The 16,027-nt window shown below is 37.9% G+C and overlaps 1 protein-coding gene and 1 long non-coding RNA gene across 3 annotated transcripts in view; one reads left to right on the top strand and one right to left on the bottom strand.

The window, feature by feature from the left end:
• The window catches only part of PPM1L (protein phosphatase, Mg2+/Mn2+ dependent 1L), a 261,588-nt gene that overhangs the window by 184,631 nt on the left and 60,930 nt on the right, over positions 1-16,027 (bottom strand). The gene's annotated exons all lie outside the window — the stretch shown is intronic.
• The window catches only part of LOC140696176 (uncharacterized), a 45,773-nt gene that overhangs the window by 3,783 nt on the left and 25,963 nt on the right, over positions 1-16,027 (top strand). The window contains exon 2 of the long non-coding RNA XR_012072291.1: positions 4,833-4,951. This is a non-coding gene — a long non-coding RNA (uncharacterized lncRNA). The remainder of the gene's footprint in view (positions 1-4,832; positions 4,952-16,027) is intronic.

Raw genomic sequence — 16,027 nt, 5'->3', positions numbered from 1 at the left:
TCTAACCTTCAGAACCGACCCATTCCCCTCTCTCTGGGGATTCATTTGGGAAGACAAACAATTTAAAAAAAGAAAAAAAGATGAGCACACAATGGTGGGGGTGGGGGGGTAGATGAACTGCATTTTAATGGCATCAGACAAAGAAAGTTTGATGTCCAGTTCATAGTATCTTGTTTTAACAATAAACTATAACAGCGGGGAACCAAAGGTTGTTCTAGGGGAGTGAGAAAATTTATTCCTCTTGAATGTGTAGCAGCCCTGAACCTCTTCTGTCCATTCCTAGAGATGGGCAGTTGCTGTCTTTCCAATCTTTCCGAAAGTGTGAGGGAAAGTATATATTAGAAAGCTGAATTAATTTTTATGAACTGTGTCCTAGAATCTGAGCAAAAACAGTGAGTTTGCTACACAAACACAGCTCCAAAATAGGTCTCCCGAAACTGATCTCCCTTTTAATCCCTGAGCTTCCCGACACAGAACATCTGGAGCTCCTTCTGTATCATAATCCTCAGCATCCACTGGCGACTCTTGCCCGAACTCAATCTTCTTACTAGGGATGGCCACATCAGAGGTATGCACATTAGGTCCATTTCTATGGCTGTCTCCAAAACAGTAATTTTCCATGTTTACCTTTAGAAAACAAGTTTTTTTCTTTTTAATGTCTATTTAAGGATTGAAATGAATTCAATTGGACATGTTCTATTTCGTTCACACACTATTTTTTTAATTGGAAAATGTCAGTCAAAAAAAAAACTTCTATGTTTCCAGTTCCTCCTAACAAACCTGAAGGATTTAGCCACACGAGACAAGGACATGGCTGAACACAACACGACAAAAACAGGCTGAAGCAAAACACAGCTCTTCCTTACACAGGTCATGCCTCCTCTGATGTCCACCCTGACTGCTCCCCATTCCCTGTGGTCTTCACGGCCGCTCTTGATGGATATTTACATGCGCCAGCCCCTGCTAGATCCACCAGGGGTTAATTTTACAATGTAATTCACAGAGACCAATCTTACTGCACACTTTTTTCAAGTTCTTAAGGGTGAGTTCATTGCATGGCCCAAGTTTTCCTCATATAATTTGCCATTCCCTCTGTTCCTCTATAACCCTGAAAGGAAAACAGGAAGGCAGCCAGCCAGCCTAGGAGTTTAAGGCAAAAGGAATCCTGGAATCCATTGTTGGATCCCTTACCCTGTGAGCTGAGGTTAATCAAAAAGGATCCACCATGTAGTACGTGAAATCTCCTCTCTGAAACTCATTTCTAGTTTTCACTCTTCCATTTCTATTCCATGAAGCTTTCGATAAACATCTTCCTACCTTATCCCAGGAACTAACTACATTTGCAGAGCCCAGGGCAAAATGAAAATTCAGGACCCCCTTTTCAGAATTATTAAGAATTTCAAGATACTGTCAGCAGAGCCTAAGTACACAGCCCTTCTAAACGTGGGAAGCTGCAACCACACAGGTCACGTGCCCCTGAAGCAGCCCTGTCCACTCCCTTCATTTTAACCAAGCTCTCCAATCTGTTCTTCTGGCCTCCGAAGGTCCTGCCCTTGGCTGGGCAATCTGAACTTGACCTCATTTGCTTCTGCCTCTGTTTCCTGCAACAAGGACAAACATTCCTTTTCCTGGCACAAAGACTGGCCTTCTTGACAAGATGTACAGCGTAGCATTTACATTTATGTGGTCTATGACCCCAGTGCCATTCAATGAAGAGGCATCAAAAAAAAAAAAAAAAGTCAAGCACTTAAGGTCCAAATGAAATGTCATTTTGTTAGACTTCCTTCTTTACATGCACAACTTTACCTTGACAATAACAGGGGCTTGAAGTCAAGGAATTTATCACCTATATAATTTATATGCTTAAAACAATATTATTTTAATTTATCTTTTTTATTCCTTCCTTCTTTCACCATTCAACCAATAGACCCAGATGGTCCTGAGTAACGTTTTCCAAAACACAGCACACATACAAGAGAAATTTTTAGATGGCATGAGGATCATTTTTTATACTTAGTTACTTACTTTAAAGAGAACTGGAAACAATACAATGAAACAAATATATAATAAACAATCTGAACAAATATAATGAGCAATGTAATGAAATCAACCTGTGAGTTCACAGTTACTACATTTTTTAAGTATATGTAGGTAAAATAAAGAAAGTCAATTTAATGAAAAATATTAAGGTAATAACAGCAGGGACGGTAATCCAAAAGGAAAAGTGTCAAGATGGAACTCAAATAACTTAATGTAGAAAATATTGCCTTAGATTGCAGGGTAAGAGAACTCTGATTCTTAAGATGAAATGAGCTATTGTGTCTTCTTCCTTCAGTGTAGTGAAGGTCTCTTTAAGAAGAGCCATGGAATACCAATTTGCACTTAAAGGACATGATTTAGGGCCTCCATAATCCTTATCAAATGAGACTGGGAATAATCCACTAAGAGGTCAAAGCCTAAGAAACCTAAAAATGCTTGGAATGTACATGGTAATAGCTAAGAGTGCTTCATTGACTAAAGCTGGGCTGACCAGAGGAGTCCATTCAGAAAGCACAGAAGTCCAACCTCCACTAAGATACTCTACTATCCATGTACGAGGCAGATGGTACAGGGACACCTGTGCACCACAACACAGCATTCCAGGGCTGGCCCTGTCACAGGGAGTCACCATGAGTGCTATGGAGGGAATGTCTGTGCCTCCTCAAAATTCTTATGCTGAAGTCCTAACAAACTCCAGTGTGATGATATTTGGAGATGAAGCCTTTGGGAAGTAGTTTTAGACGAAGTCAAGAGGGTGGAGCCCCTATGGTTAAGATTAGTGTCCTTATAAGACGAGGAGGAGAGACCCAGGCTTCCTCTCTCTCTGCCATGAGGATACAGCAAGAAGGTAGCCATCTGCAATCAGGAAGAAAGTCCTTGATCTTGGACTTCCCAACCTCCAGAACTGTGAGAAATAAATCTCTGGTGTTTAAGTATCTTGTTACAGCAGCCCAAACTGACTTAATACATGAAGACATAAAGCAACTCACTTAGCTTCCTTGCACCTGTGGATCACAGATACAAAAATTTTAGAGTTGAAAAAAACTCAGCTTAGCCCCTGTCTTTCACAAATTATGAAAAGCAGGTTAAATAACTTGCTAAAAGGCACACACTTTCTTGCTAGAGAGCCACAAGATCAGTACTAGAGCAGAGACTCTGAGTCCTAGGGCCAGCATTCCAGGCCTCTGCCAGGCTGCCTCCTCTGCCTAGAATGCCCTTCCACACCAACCTTTTCTGTCTCTGAACTACATCATTATCTCAAGGCCCAGTTCAATGACATCTCTGAGAAGCATTGCCTGGCCTGGTCTTCCTCGCCTTATCAGGCAGAATGCTGACTGTTCTCCTCCATCTTCATAATCCACAGCTGTGTATCCATTCAGAGAGTAAAACATTTCACCATATTGTACTCTGGTTAGTTAAGTTGTCATCCCTTCTCCTTAATACAGTGTGAACTCTTTAAATAAAATGAAGACTTATTCATCTTTATATCTCTAATATTCCGTAAAGCCTGCTGCACAGAAGGCACTCCATAAATAAATGTAGATTAATTTATACCTGATCTATATGAAAGTAGTATATTTCAAATCCCAACCAATAGAAGAACTAGTGATTACCATTAACTACATAAATATTACTTGTAGAACAAAACAAAGTACCTGCTTAGCACCATTTCCCAGCCAGGGATCACTAGGAGTTAAGGAGAGACTGCCAACATTGGCTTGGAACATGTCAGGCATTCTGTTAAGTGCTGTGGATTTAATCTTCACAACAACCCATCGATTTAAGAACTAATATATCCATTTTACTGATGAGAAAACCAAACCTCAGAGAGCTTAAGCTTCATTAAAATAATACAGGTGGTAAATAAGACAGAGCTGGGACTCAAATATAGATCTCTTATACCTCTGCTCATTGCTTCACGCAGATGCTAAGCTTCTCACAAACAGCCTGTCTGACCCTAGAAGGTGGACTAACAGATTATTGGTGGAAAAAACCAAAATACAAAATCAGTTCCCATGAACTAAGCAATGCAGAAGGCCTTAGTCACCTGGCCCTCATCCTTTCCGTACCAGGCTTTGTGTAGCAGGGGTCACGATAGCTTGCTTAGATTAACTTGAAATAATATTTTAAACAGAATGTCTTATTATGTAATTTTGAGCTGTTTAATTCCACTCAAATTAGATCGTGATACTGAGGTATCATGAAGGATTACTCCAAAAAGCAAATATACATAAACAAAGCCTCTACTGCTATCAACTCATATTTGAACCACACCTAACACTGCCTTGCCCCCAACTCATCACTGATTTTTATTAAAAAGTTAATTCAGACCCCACACAGGTTTATATTAAATCATGTGGCCACTAATGAAAACCTGGATTCTTCCTGGCAACATATGAACCACGTTTAAACAAGTGCATTCCGATGCATCTAATATCAAACCCTCTTGGGTGCTGTCCAAGGTAGGTGCAGGCTACAGCTGGTACTGTTCAACTGAATACTATCCCCAACCCCTAACATGTTCCTGGCATGGAATAGGAATTTGGAAAATGTTTTATTGATTTCTAATCTGTGCTAAAGTGGGCAATTAGAAAGCTTCTTTAAATAGTTCTTAAATACTCTTAGGTTTGCTACCACTGTAACCTTATGCATATTTACAAGTAGCAAACTTAAGGCTATTTTTAAACGATTTAAACTAGTTTTGAAATTGCGGGAGAAAATATAACATCAAGATTCATCAGGAAAAAAATATCTGGAGTGTCATTTTTAGGTCTTAATTTTCCCCACTGCAGAATGTGCAATTGGAGACTGAGGACAGAATTTCACCTATCAATCTTACGTGGATCTTGAGGCCAGAAAAATTCATCAATCAATGCAAAGACCTTAGAGTCTAATTTTCAGAGCAACAAAGGTTTGAATCATTTTTGACTTGTTTCTCATCTATGTGAATCCAAACTTTTCTAATCCATTTGGAACACAAATACTAAACTTACAAGGTGGCATAGCAGTACACAAAATCCTCTCACTCCCAGGAAAAAGTTTATAAATGACTTCCCTTCAGGGCTTTATCCTACCTCAAAAATATGTCTTCACAGGAAAATTTATATGGCTTTTCTTTCTGATCTAGTACCAGATTGTGATTTAAAGCTCAGGTTCAGTCCTCCCTCGGGAAGGTTACTGGGGGATTAAATAAGCTAGTCTCTAAATCATATGGATCACGGCTATCTCAGAGTTGACAAACAGCAGCTATGACAATGACCAAAAGGATATTCAGGATGAGAATGATGATGAGAACAGAAGTTTCATTTTAAATTAATCTAAAAACCATTGTACTCAAAAGAAATGCTTAAACAGAGAGTAAGCTCAGCTCACAAAGCCAAGATTCATCACACCAAGCTTGTAAAATCCCTTCTTGTTTTCTCCACTGCCCTAACAGTCCTGTTAATGTGAGAGGCCAATCCACCTGAGTTTCCCAGGGCCGAGAAGCAACGGTCAGCCTGCACCTTTGCAAGTTGAGGTGCAGAATGTGTGAAGGACACCCTAATGTGTTAAGGAACAGGCCAGGAAAGGGGTGCCAATGGGACCCAAGCTTGAGATTTTCTGCTCTCTTTAATGAACTGGAAAATATCTGTATGTTCATCCTGTACCTCCCACCCCTTGATAAACTAAAGCTACTGCTCCCTTAATAACTCTACCTCCCAAGCCCCTCTTAATGCTCAACCGTATCTCTGCCAGCTGACAAGCAGAGCTGACAGGCTACAAATGAAATCCTGTTCCAGCCTGTCTACCTGCAGGATGCAAAGGGAGTTAGTGAGGCAGGAGGGGAACAGAAGGCCCCTGATAAGGGATGATCAGCCATTTTTTAAAGGTAGATGGAAAAGGGTAAACTGCATCTGATGTCCACTTAGACACAGGAAAGCAAAAGAGCCCCCCTCTCTGGTCATTGAGTTAGTTGTCTGGCAGCCTCCTTAACCACAGTTTTGCCTTGTTTCAATCAGAAGAATATGAAAGGAAGGAGAGTCTAAGACAAGTCAGAGATGGGGCAAAGCCTGGAAATGCCACTTCTAGCAGCTAGACTGAGAAGTCAGGCGAGTCAATGCCAGGTGTCCTCCCCTCTCATCCCATTCACTCGTGTATGTATTACACATTAATTGACCACTTACAGATGCCAGATACCATAAAAGCTATTAAGGATACAGAGATAAAGAGCTGGGTCCCTATCCTCCAGGAGATGGGTGGAGTTTTGATAAATCAAAACAAGGAGGGAGGGCATTCTGGTTATACACACACACATACACACACACAACTGGTAGAGAAAGTAGCACATACAGAGGGAGGCAGCAAGTGCACAGCATGTTCCAGATGACTGAGGAGACCAGTGTCTTCTATTGCTCACTCTTCCTGGGCCAGTAAATGACAACAGGTATCATGTTCTTACTGTGTGATAACTTGCCCTGGAATTACTTTTCTTGAGGTCAGAAGGGGTTAATCTAAGGAAATAATGCAGGAGACTCAAGAGCTGTGGTTGGGCAGAGCACACAGATTGGCCAATATCGTACATCCCAGATATGAAAATGGCTCACTCCCTACCAAAAACTGCAATCCTTACACAGCTCCAGCCACACTTGGTAGCTCTATTCTACATGCTGGATTTTCTCCCTAGTACCCATCACTATCTAACCTACCTTACTTTTTCCCCCTTATTTATCTATTTATTGTCTACTTCACATACCAGAGGATAAGGGATTTTTCTTATTTTATCACCATTGCATCCCTATCACCCACAAAAGTGCTTGGATATGCCATATAGCAGGCACTTAACAAGTACCTGCTGAATGCATGCTGTATGTATGATTCTATGGAATAGTCTCAATTCTAAATACTTTGTCACACTGCCTCCATAAACATACCCCTACCTATATCATGTATCATGATTTAGAGTTTGACAAATATGGTCAAGCAAGGCATGGAATACATACAATATGCAGGTAAAGTAGCTTAATATCTACTATTCATAGTTCAGAGTATCTTATTACCTGCTATTTGTAGAGTTACTTAAGTACCACACTTACATAGCATCACGAAGTACTAACCTACTAACCCACATGGTTTCTACACACATTAATCTACACTTAATTAATCACATTAAGTCATTAGCCAACGGGATAAGGTACACAGGCCTGTGTGAAAACACAGTCTAATAGCTATCCCTTTGTCAGCTGCTGTGATTTGGCCACAGGTATACTTTCTGTCCTACCTCTCCAACTGTCTTCTTTAAAAGTAGGAGTGTTTTTGGATACTACAGCATGCACGTATTTTCCCCAGTTCTGACACTCCTACTCTTGGAATTTAAAACACACACACACACTTTATACTGAGACACTTTCCCAGTAGGCATTTTGTATATAAAGGCACACACACCCCTAAAAGGGGGGAAAGAGTGTAACAAGAAGGAATATTACTGCTGTATCTAAAGAAGCCTCTTTAAGCATTAAGATTATTAAAAGAAAAAAAAATCAGCTCGTGAAAAAGAATCTCAGAGGATAAGAGGATTTCTGCTGGAAGCCAGCCCTCACAGAGGCTGACCACATTTGCAGATGCAAAATTCCATTACTTCCCCAACAACCTCAGCAACATTAGCCTCTGTCCAAAGGGCCAGAGGGGGAGGGAGGGGGGCTGTCCTCCTTCTAAATGGGGAAGGAAAGCAGCCAAGCAAAAAGGGTTTGAGAAAGAACAATGGCCTCCTGGTGAGAAAGTGTGTTAAGTAGGTCGGTATTGGAACCGCATTTTGTTGCACACAAATCCATCATTGTTCCTTTGTATTTCCCTTTCCTTTTCTTTCCCCCTTCTTTTCCCTCCTCTGCCCTATTCACTATTACTGTCATCTCATGTGAGTTTTTTTAAACCATGATATATTTGTTCAATTATCTGTAGACCTGCGGCCTCTTCATCAAATTAGCTGATCTCTATTTATAGCTGATAATTCTGCAGAAGAGATCTAATGAAAATTCCTGAGAGTGATCAAACTAAGTCAAATTTTGAATTGCTGTCTTCGACCCAAGGATTGTTGCCATTATCCAAGACATCTCTTTCAATGAGTGTTGTAAATATACATTTTCTTTTAAAGATAATACTTTTCAATAAGAAAAACTAGGCTGAGTAGTATCAGGAGATAACATTTCCACGTTTTCCTTCACTCCCTACTCCAAGATCACATTATCTTAAAAAATGAACTTTGAGAGGCAAAAAAAAACCCCAAATAAATCTAAATAGACTTTGAATAATGATTCTATCAGGGAGGGAATTCATCTATACATGGTAAGTATAATCACAGAAAATGTGCTGATATATTTTTAGCAATTAATATGTAAAACTGCCAAAGAAACTCATCTATAATACTCAGTATACAAGTGTGACTTTTTTGTTGTTGTTAATACATTTCATATTCATTAATTTCACCAAACATTATTTCACTTATTATATTCAATTCACCAACTGTCCTAATGGCCTCTAACGCTATTAAAAGCATAATGAAGAAAAAATTCAAACACATAGTATCAATAAGACAGGGTCTTAAAAACAAAGACCCCAAACCATAGTCTGAGCCATGGATCAAAATCCATTGTGAAGCCCAAGCTGCAGTTCATCATCTTCTTTCAACAATTAAGGTTAAAGCACCTGAATGCCAGTGCATTCCTATGTCCATCATAAGACTCAACTCAGGGGCAAGACTAATACTCTTACCTACAGTAAAACCATGCCTGAAAACAATGGAATCCAAACAGTCAAGTCAATGCATGGTTAGCCAGGCTAACCAGGAGGGCCAAGACAAGAACCCTCTCACAGCACAGGGTCCAGCAGATACCACAAGACTAGGAAGAAAGTGACTGGATCCATGCAGATGAGCTAGGCAGTCAGGAGCAGCTGGGTTTCAAAAGTCGAAGCACAAAGGCAAACTCTCCCCTAGACTAGTTAAAGGTTGGCAAATGCATCCAGAATGAGAAGTAATAGTAAACCCTGCTTGAATGGTAAAAGCAGGTTGCACTCTGCCCTGTTTTATAGCAGCTACTGGGGATGGAGTGTTCGGGGTTCATAAATATCGATTAGAGCCAGAAAGAAGCTAGGAGCCTTTATGCATTTCTCTCCTAATTGATGGCAAAATTACTTCAACAACACCAATGGCTCAAAAAGCGTCAGAGCTGTTTTTGCAGTCAAATATTCTTATCTTCCTTCTCATCCTATTGACTCAGCACTGGCAGCCAAAATAATGAGGGAGTTCAGCATGAGTTAAGGGTACTGCTCTAAGTGACTCTGAAAAAGTTACTTAACTCCTCTAACCTATTCCACTGTCTAGGAAATGGAGGAGGGATATGATACTTGTCTCTTGGGGTGGCAGAATGCAGTAATGCATGAACAAGCTTAGGACAGTCCAGGCGTACAGTTCAAGCAATCAACACAAGGGATTGTGCTGCTATTGTTACCAGCATTTTAGGTTAACCATTAAAATGCCATTTTTTTTGTACAGCTACATGCAAAAGAATCAAACTGGACTACTTTCATACTATATACAAAAATAAACTCAAAATGCTTTAAAGGCTTAAATATAAGACCTGAAACCATGAAACTCCTAGAAGAAAACATAGGCAGTAAGCTCTTTGACATCAGTCTAAGCAATATTTTTTTTGAATATATGTCCTCAGACAAGGGAAACAAAAGTAAAAATAAATAAATGGAAATATATCAAACTAGAAAGCTTTTGCACAGGAAAATAAACTGTCAGCAAAATGAAAAGGCCACTTGCTGAATGGGAGAAGATATTTGCACTGGCAAGGATGCTGAGAAAAGGGAACCCTAGTGCACTGCTGGTGGGACTGTATTTGGTGAAGCCACTGTGAAAAACAATAGAGGTTCCTCAAAAAATTAAAAACAGGACTACTGTGTGACCCAGCAATTCCACTTCCAGGTGTTTTTCTGAAAAAACAAACAAACAAACAAAAAAACCCCACTAGTTCAAAAAGATATATGCACCCCTATATTCACTGTAGCATTAGTTACAATAGCCAAGATATGGAAGCAACTTAAGTATCCGTCCATTGATGAATGGATAAAGACGTGGTGTTATGTACGTGTGTGTGTGTGTGCACATTTGTTTTGCTTTTTAGATTCTACATATAAGTGAAATCATACAGTATTTGTCTCTCTCTGACTTATTTTACTTGACACAATACCCCCTAGGTCCATCCACATTGTCACAAATGGCAAGAGAGAGACAAATACTGTATGATTTCACTTATATGTAGAATCTAAAAGCAAAACAAATGTGCAAAAATAAAAAAGAAACAGATTCATAGATACAGAGAACAAACTGGTGCCTGCCAGAAGGGAGAGGGTGGGGGGATAGGTGAAATAGGTGAGGGAGATTAAGAGGTACAAACTTTCAGTTATGAAATAAATAAGTCATGGGATGTAACGCACTGCATAGGGAAAATAGTCAATCATATTGTAATAACTTTGTATGGTGACAGATGGTAACTAGACTTATCATAGTGACCATTTTGTAATGTACAAAACTATCAAACCACTATGTTATTTACCTAAAGTAATATTATACCATAAGTCAATTATACTTCAATTTAAAAGTGCCATTGTATAGGTCAAAATGGCCCAATATTGGCAATTTCATATGGCCCAACCTAAAATTTATATCATTGACTATGATCAATTTATTAATATTAATAATAGTAGTAGTCTTGACAAAGATTTTTGACCTCTTAAGGTCCTACTTTAGGTTCCCAGATGCTCTCATTTCAATTTGGAAATGCTGACAAATAGAAACTACTCCATTGCCAGCGCCTCTCTGTCGATCTATCTTTGTCTATCTTCCCATAAAGATGTGTCAAGAATTTGGAGAGTCACCCTACATTACGTACAAAACATTACAAAAGGCTGAGGTCACCTTTTGCTGTGCAGTTTAACCATTTGAAGACACTATCCTATGACCTGGAGCATAAGAATTCAAATTCAGGAAAGTTAAATTAAAATACGGATGTTTAGAGACCATCAAAGGAAGAACTTCAAAAATAAGGCTGGGTTCAAAGAAAATAAAATGAGACCCAAAGCAGAAAGTGGAGTATAAAAATATGAGACTAAAAATATATATTTATATTTTTAAAATATTTTAATATATTGTCTATAGAGTATAAATATGTATTATTTCACTGAGGCTTCAGCTAACAGAGTTGTGATGTGTAGCTATCATCTGAGTGATGGAGGTGCACTGATCTATCCCCATCCTCACATTTGGTGCCCCTGATGCCCAAATGCCCACTTTGTCAGGTGGGAACTAGGGTTAAAAGGGCAGACTCTGGACCATAGAATGAGCAAGCTAATTGACACCCACAGGATTCCAGCCCTGACCTTTCCCTCATAAGGGAACTCCCTGCCTTGATCACACACTAACAGTGCTAAAACATGCATTTAAAATACCATCAACTTTATGACTTAGTACTTTAACAAGCACTCATAAATAACCCTTTTTGAAATTCAGTGAGAATCTTATGTCTAGATATGAACGGCATAATGAAAATGAGAGCTCTCCTGGTCTCTGAATATTATGTGCACAATGACTCAAATAAGCCAACTTTAGAGAAAACTTTAGAGTAAACCTGGTCATCTACAATGAATAGCATTGTTGTCGAGGGCTCCAGTGACAGCCTGCCTGGATTTAAATCCCAGGCTTGGTAGCTTTAGGAACTTAAATTATTTAACCCCTTCATGCCTCACCTTTGTCATCTGTAAATGGGGGGCACTATTATGGCTACCTCACAGTGTTCTTGTGGGAATTAAATGAGCTAATCTACGAAAAATACTCAGCAGAGTACTGGGCACATGGGAAATGTTGAAGAAATGGTAGCAGTCAGTATTATTGTCATACTAATCACCTCTGGTTATATCTATACTAATAATGATGTTATAAATATAGAAAGTGAATGATGAACAATACAGAGAGCAATCATTATATATGAAGATAAAAAGTATAATCATCCATCCATGCAACAGACATAAGAGCCTCAATTTTACGTCTTACTAATATATCACTTGTCAAGTATTTTTGAAAACTCCCTCACTCTAGCCATCTGTAATCAAGAAGAATATTAAGAAAGATCAAGGGAGTAAACAACTAGATAAAGAACAGAAAACTACATTAACTGGTTTCCTGTAAATTAGAACTCCCTTCAACTTTGTCTTGCCAAAGGCTACACTGGCAACCGTCCAGACGTCCAGTGCCTGTACAAATTATGCATACTAATTTATGTTAATCAGGCTAATTATTTCTCTTGAGATAACAGAAGACAGTTCCATCTTATTATTCTGAGCTGTGACTTTCATGTTAACTTAATCTTCTAAGCTTCACTTTTCATCTTCCTTTTGTCTCACAGATTTTTTGTATGTTCTTCTCCTTTGATCTCATGTAATTTTCCTTAAACATAGTCTTTTACTGAAAATCTTCCCATTTAGATATTCTAATTCAACTTTCCTTGATTTAGCATTCAGGTTGTTTTATGGACCAGGGCTTGGGACAGTGCCTTAAATGTAATAGACACTTCAGCCAATTGCTAAATAATTATAGCAAAGTATCTAGGGTCAGATCAGCCATTTGCAATATTCTAGATCTGGGTGCACGAGTTTTCATGACTACTAATACATTTTCACCATCGTGGGATTATGTAAATTATCACTTGCAGTAGGGTAATTTCTACTTGACAACATCTAAAATTAAAATGTCTTCCAACCCAATTGCTCATAGACAATTATTACCATTATGCTCAATAAAGTTAGGAAGTTTATTTATGGAGAATAACTAGACAATTTTTCAAAAAGGCAGGCTTTTAACAATCTAAAGACAATGGCATTATATTAAATGTTAAATGCACTAATCAAAATTTTTGGACCTAGAAACTAATTATATACAAACATATATATATATAAAATATATACTCTAATATATATAAAATATTTGAGGACTATAATCATGGCAAGAGTCCTGTAAGGAATAGTAATAACTAAAGAAACAAAAATGAGAAAAGATAAATATATTGGTTTATTCAAACGATAAGAGTTCTTGAGTCCCTTCTCTAGAACCAGAATCCTAGGACGAATTCATATTTTCATTAAAAGAACGCTAATTTTGTCATACAAAGAATATCCCATTTAAAAGAAGCCAGCTTTTAGAAAGAGAAGCTAAAAGAAAACATTTCAAAAGAATAACAATTGTGTTGGGTGATTTCTTCTTATTCCTAAATAGCTTATAATTAACACTGTTATCAAAAAGTACAAAAAATAAACACATACACACAGCACTATAAATCTTTTTCAAATTATTTTTTTAAGCCTAGAGACTGTGTAGTTCAAAGGAATGAAAACAGGCTTTGCAGCCAGAAGATCTCAGTTCTAATTCTGTCTTTGCCTCTTTACTCCTAAAGCTATCAAGGGAATTAAATAAAATCACAGAGGTAATACATTTAGTGCAGTACCTGACACATAGTAAGGGCTCCATAAATAATAAGACAGTTACTATTAAAAGAAGGCACATTGAATATATATTTCATTTTATATCCTCCCAAATTCTAGGATGTAATATGCCAGCTAAGCAAAAAAGTTTAAGATTACATATGAAACCTGCAATCATTGCTTCCAACAGTATATGACAATAATATTGGAGATAAGGATTCTAATATTATATTCCAACTTTTTAAACTGTAGAAATAAAGAAAAAAAAGCAAATGATTAGGATTGGGTAGAACAACCAAAAAACAAAAACAAACGAAAATGAGGGGTTACAAGGGCTTTAGGGATAATAATAAGGCATTAAATCAATTATTCACTAAGTTGAAGGTTTTCAAAGAGCGAGAAGGCTCACCAACCTAGACTTCTTATATCAATGTCCCAGTTTCCCAAACCAATAACACATACACACCAAGGGGTCAAAACCTAGAGAGAAACTGATGGAGGAAAAAGCGTGTGCTTTGGGAGGTGATTCTCATCCATCACATACTGCCTTGTCCCTGTTAAGAAGCACTAGTCTACAAAACACAGGCTCTCTTCTCAGCTGCAAAGTTCAAGAACACTCTCTACAATGCATTATTGACGGGAGTGTAGATTGGCGGAACCAATCTGGAGAACAATTTAATAATATCTAGTAAAGTTTAAGGTGTGTACATCTTATCACCTAGCAATTCCACTCCTGCAAAGAAAGTAAAAAAAAAAAAAAAAACTCTTGCTTATGTACACAAGGAAGTATGTACAAAAATTGTTCATGGCAACATTGTTTATAGTACCAAAGCAGAGGAAACACTGAAATGTCCATTAACAGGAAGAAGGAAGAGGTAAACAGAGCCTGGTATACGCACAAAATGGACAGCAGTAACAATGCATGCTAGTGCATCAACATGAATGAATCTCATAAATAGCTCTGAGTTAAACAGAGCTGCCAAGGAATATATACAGCACAACACCATTCATATAATGTTTAAGACCATACACAACAATATGATTAAATTTCTAAGAGATACATACATATGTAGTAAAAGGGTTTTGTTGTTGTTTTGTTTTGTTTTAAAAGGGAATGATCAACAGCCAATTTAAATAGTGGAGTTACTACTGAGGCTGATGAGAAAGAAAATCAACGAGGAGAATACAGGGTCTAATGTATTTAACTTACACCAGGTAGTTGTGCATATGGGGATCCAATGCATTAAATTTTACATCCTTTTGCTTATCTTTTTATGTCTTAAATATTTTACAATAAAAATTTAAATTTCAAATAAAAATTCTCAGATTCTCTAGCTTCCTAGCACTAAATATTGAAAGTACAAAAGCAAATAAACCAAGGATGACTTCATCATCATGCACCTTATCTAAACAGTGGTGAAGAGTTGGTGAATAATAATCCGGTGCCATGATGACAATGCAATAATGCCTTCTCTTTTAAATCCAACCCCATCTAGCTCTGCCTTCCACTGTCACTGCTATGGTCATATATGCATCATCACCTCTCACCTCCAACTGGTCTCCTCACCTAAGTGTCTACCCACCTCCTACCTGGACTCCACTTTGTCCCCACTGCCTGTTTTTTAAAAATCACTTTAAAATAAAGCACAAATAGTACTTACCTAGTAGTTCAAAATTATCGTCCACATTCTAGTTCTTGGCATTAGTGGTGGGTTCATAGATTTTCCTTATGTCATCAGTAAAAATAACAATAAAATGACCAATGATGCAGTCTGTCATGAAGCAAAGATTATGGTTAATCTAATTCTGTATAGCTAAGGTCTGTTCAAAAACCAGTGATGATGATGAGGCCAACCTAGTTCTCCAAGCTCCCTTCCTTGCTGGATTCTACATACTAGTGGATAAATAAAGACAATTAAACAATAAATACATAAAATAGACAGTATGTTAGACAGTGAAACTTACTTGTTTACTGACCAAGTTCCCTCTCTAGAGTATTAGCTCCAAGAAGGCAAGAACTTTTTCATTGCTATATCCCCAGTATCTAGAATACCACCTAACACATAGTAGGCAGTCAATAAATATTTGTTAAATGAATGAACAACATATGGGAAAATAAGTGTCCATTAAATGTTAACTGCTATCAGCATTATCACTGTAACACGGCCTTCCCTACTACACATACAATGATAATGAATGGAAAATGAATTTTGGAAAGGCAAAATATCTTGCCTTCAACAATGCTGGGATCCAAACAGAAATTTAAGTCTACCGTCTACCTCCACCAAGTGGTTCTTATGATCTGAACTACTCAGTTTCTTACGCTATATTAAATGAGGCTATGTAATGTCACTAAACTACACATCTCAGTATACGTTACAAAGCTCAGTTTTTTAAAAATTCTTATAATTTAAAAGAAGAAATTTAGACCATCTGAGACTAAGCAATTTGTCTGGGGTGAGACCTATTAAAGACT

The sequence above is a fragment of the Vicugna pacos genome, chromosome 1 (assembly GCF_048564905.1).
Source record: "Vicugna pacos chromosome 1, VicPac4, whole genome shotgun sequence".
In the NCBI taxonomy this organism is placed as follows: Eukaryota; Metazoa; Chordata; class Mammalia; order Artiodactyla; family Camelidae; genus Vicugna; species Vicugna pacos.
This window is presented reverse-complemented; position numbering and strand designations above follow the sequence as displayed.